Here is a 4,787-nt window from a genome sequence, read left to right as displayed (position 1 = left end):
GTGGATGCTTCGAATATGACGTTGGTGTTTCGATCGTGACAGGGGTGTGACGTGGGGGCTTCGAACGTGACGTGGGCATGAGGTGGGTGATTCGAACGTGACGTGGGCGTGACGTGGGGGCATCGAACGTGACGTGGGCGTGACGTGGGGGCTTCGAACGGGACGTGGGCGTGACGTGGGTGTTTCGAACGTGACGTGGGCGTGACGTCGGTGCTTTGAATGTGACGTGGGTGTGACGTGGATCATTCGAACGTGATGTACGTGTGACGTGGGGGCTTCGAACGTGACGTGGGTGTTTCAAAACTAACGTGGGTGTGACGTAGGGGTATGGAACGTGACGTAGGTGTTTCCAAACTGACGTGGGTGTGACGTCGGTATGTTGAATGTGACGTGGGTGTGACGTGCATGGTTCGAACGTGAGGTGGGTGTTTTAAATGTGAGCTGGGCGTGACGTGGGTCATTCGAACATGACGTAGGTGTGCCGGGGGGCTTCGAACGTGACATGGGTGTGACATGGGTGCTTCGAATGTGACGTGGGCGTGACGTGGGGGCTTCGAACGTCACGTGAGCGTCACGTGGGGGCATCGAGTTTGACATGGGCGTGACCTGGGTGATTGGAACGTGACGTGGGCGTGACGTGGGTGATTCCAACGTGACGTGGGGCTTTGAACGTGACGTGGGCGTGACGTGGGTGATTCGAATGTGACGTGGGCGTGACGTGGGGGCTTCGAACGTCACGTGAGCGTCACGTGGGGGCATCGAGTTTGACATGGGCGTGACCTGGGTGATTGGAACGTGACGTGGGCGTGACGTGGGTGATTCCAACGTGACGTGGGGCTTCGAATGTGACGTGGGCGTGAGGTGGGTGATTGGAACGTGACGTGGGCGTGACGTGGGTGATTCCAACGTGACGTGGGGCTTCGAACATGACGTGGGCGTGACGTGGGGGCTTCGAAAGTGACGTGGGCATGACGTGCATGATTCGAAGGTGACATGGGTGTGACGTGGGGGATTCGAACGTGACGTGGGTGTGACGTGGGTGATTCGAAGGTGACAAGGGTGTGACGTGGGGGCTTCGAACGTGACGTGGGCGTGACGTGGGTGTTTCGAACGTGACGTGGGCGTGACGTCGGAACTTTGAATGTGACGTGGGTGTGACCTGGGTCATTTGAACGTGACGTGGGAGTGACGTGGGGGCATCGAACGTGACATTAGGGTGACATGGGTGCTTAGAACGTGACGTGGGCGTGATGCGGGTGATTCCAACGTGACGTGGGGCTTCGAACGTGACGTGGGCGTGAGGTGGGTGATTGGAACGTGACGTGGGCGTGACGTCGGTACTTTGAATGTGACGTGGGTGTGACATGGGTGCTTCGAATGTGACGTGGGCGTCACGTGGGGGCTTCGAACATGACGCGGGAGTGACGTGGATGCTTCGAATGTGACGTTGGTGTTTCGATCGTGACAGGGGTGTGACGTGGGTGCTTCGAACGTGACGTGGGCGTCACGTGGGGGCTTCAAACGTGACGTGGGCATGAGGTGGGTGATTCGAAAGTGACGTGGGCGTGACGTGGGGGCATCGAACGTGACGTGGGTGTGACGTGGGGGCTTCGAACGGGACGTGGGCGTGACGTGGGTGTTTCGAACGTGACGTGGGCGTGACGTCGGTGCTTTGAATGTGACGTGGGTGTGACGTGGATCATTCGAACGTGATGTACGTGTGACGTGGGGGCTTCGAACGTGACGTGGGTGTTTCAAAACTAACGTGGTTGTGACGCAGGGGTATCGAACGTGACATAGGTGTTTCCAACCTGACGTGGGTGTGACGTCGGTATGTTGAATGTGACGTGGGTGTGACGTGCATGGTTCGAACGTGAGGTGGGTGTTTTAAATGTGAGCTGGGCGTGACGTGGGTCATTCGAACATGACGTAGGTGTGCCGTGGGGGCTTCGAACGTGACGTGGGCGTGACGTGGATGCTTCGAATGTGACGTTGGTGTTTTGAACGTGACATGGGTGTGACATGGGTGCTTCGAATGTGACGTGGGCGTGACGTGGGGGTTTTCGAACATGACGTGGGTGTGACGTGGGGGCTTCGAACGTGACGTGGGCATGACGTGGGTGATTCGAACGTGACGTGGGTGTGACGTGGGGGCTTCGAACGTGACGTGGGTGTGACGTGGGGGCTTCGAACCTGACGTGGGCATGACGTCGGTGATTCGAACGTGACGTGGGCGTGACGTCGGTGATTCGAACGTGACGTGGGCGTGACGTGGGGGCAGCGAACGTGACGTGGGCGTGACGTGGGGGCTTCGAACGTGACGTGGGCGTGACGTGGGTGCTTCGAATATGACGTGGGCGTGTCATAGGCGCTTCGATCATGACGTGGGCGTGACGTGTGTGGTTTCAACGTGACGTGGGTGTCACGTGGGGCATCGAACGTGACGTGGACATGACGTCGGTACTTTCTGTTTGTGGTTGGTGTGACCTGGGTCATTCGAACGTGACGTACATGTGACGTGGGTGATTCCAACGTGACGTGGGGCTTCGAACGTGACGTGGGTGTGACCTGGGTGATTGGAACGTGACGTGGGTGTGACGTGGGGGCTTCGAACGTGACGTGGGCGTAACGTGGGTGGTTTCAACGTGACGTGGGCGTCACGTGGGGGCTTCGGAGGTGACGTGGGCCTCACGTGGGGTCTTCGAAAGTGACGTGGGCGTGACGTCGGTGCTTTGAATGTGACGTGGGTGTGACGTGGATCATTCGAACGTGACGTGGGTGTGACGTGGGTGTTTCGAACATGACGTTGGTGTTTCGAACTTGACTTCGGTGTGACGTCGATGCTTCGGACCTGACGTGGGCGTAACGTGGGGGCTTCGAACATGACGCGGGAGTGACGTGGATGCTTCGAATGTGACGTTGGTGTTTCGAACGTGACGTGGGCATGACATGGGCGCTTCGATCGTGACGTGGGCGTGACGTGTGTGGTTTCAACGTGACGTGGGTGTCACGTGGGGCATCGAACGTGACGTGGACGTGACGTCGGTACTTTCAATTTGAGGTTGGTGTGACCTGGGTCATTCAAACGTGACGTACATGTGACGTGGGTGATTCCAACGTGACGTGGGGCTTCGAACGTGACGTGGGTGTGACCTGGGTGATTGGAACGTGACGTGGGTGTGACGTGCGGGCGTCGAACGTGACGTGGGCATGACGTGGGTGATTCGAACGTGACGTGGGCGTGACGTGGGGGCATCGAACGTGACGTGGGTGTGACGTGGGGGCTTCGAACGTGACGTGGGCATGACGTCGGTGATTCGAATGTGACGTGGCCGTGATGTCGGTGATTCGAACGTGACGTGGGCGTGACGTGGGGGCATCGAACGTGACGTGGGCGTGACGTGGGGGCCTCGAACGGGACGTGGGCGTGACGTGGGTGTTTCGAACGTGACGTGGGCGTGACGTCGGTGCTTTGAATGTGACGTGGGCGTGACGTGGGTCATTCGAACGTGATGTACGTGTGACGTGGGGGCTTCGAACATGACGCGGGAGTGACGTGGATGCTTCGAATGTGACGTTGGTGTTTCGATCGTGACAGGGGTGTGACGTGGGGGCTTCGAACGTGACGTGGGCGTCACGTGGGGGCTTCAAACGTGACGTGGGCATGAAGTGGGTGATTCGAAAGTGACGTGGGCGTGACGTGGGGGCATCGAACGTGACGTGGGTGTGACGTGGGGGCTTCGAACGGGACGTGGGCGTGACGTGGGTGATTCGAACGTGACGTGGGCGTGACGTCGGTGCTTTGAATGTGACGTGGGTGTGACGTGGATCATTCGAACGTGATGTACGTGTGACGTGGGGGCTTCGAACGTGACGTGGGTGTTTCAAAACTAACGTGGGTGTGACGTAGGGGTATCGAACGTGACGTAGGTGTTTCCAAACTGACGTGGGTGTGACGTCGGTATGTTGAATGTGACGTGGGTGTGACGTGCATGGTTCGAACGTGAGGTGGGTGTTTTAAATGTGAGCTGGGTGTGACGTGGGTCATTCGAACATGACGTAGGTGTGACGTGGGGGCTTCGAACGTGACGTGGGCGTGACTTGGATGCTTCGAATGTGACGTGGGCGTAACGTGGGGGCTTCGAACCTGACGTGGGTGTGACGTGGGGGCTTCGAACGTCACGTGAGCGTCACGTGGGGGCATCGAGTTTGACATGGGCGTGACCTGGGTGATTGGAACGTGACGTGGGCGTGACGTGGGTGATTCCAACGTGACGTGGGGCTTTGAACGTGACGTGGGCGTGACGTGGGTGATTCGAATGTGACGTGGGCGTGACGTGGGGGCTTCGAAGGTCACGTGAGCGTCACGTGGGGGCATCGAGTTTGACATGGGCGTGACCTGGGTGATTGGAACGTGACGTGGGCGTGACGTGGGTGATTCCAACGTGACGTGGGGCTTCGAATGTGACGTGGGCGTGAGGTGGGTGATTGGAACGTGACGTGGGTGTGACGTCGGTACTTTGAATGTGACGTGGGCGTGAGGTGGGTGATTGGAACGTGACGTGGGCGTGACGTGGGTGATTCCAACGTGACGTGGGGCTTCGAACATGACGTGGGCGTGACGTGGGGGCTTCGAAAGTGACGTGGGCATGACGTGCATGATTCGAAGGTGACATGGGTGTGACGTGGGGGCTTCGAACGTGACGTGGGCGTGACGTGGGTGTTTCGAACGTGACGTGGGCGTGACGTCGGTACTTTGAATGTGACGTGGGTGTGACCTGGGTCAT

This window comes from Dromaius novaehollandiae, unplaced genomic scaffold (genome assembly GCF_036370855.1).
Source record: "Dromaius novaehollandiae isolate bDroNov1 unplaced genomic scaffold, bDroNov1.hap1 HAP1_SCAFFOLD_65, whole genome shotgun sequence".
NCBI lineage: Eukaryota > Metazoa > Chordata > Aves > Casuariiformes > Dromaiidae > Dromaius > Dromaius novaehollandiae.
The sequence above is the reverse complement of the archived record's forward strand: the minus strand, read 5'-3'. Positions refer to the sequence as shown.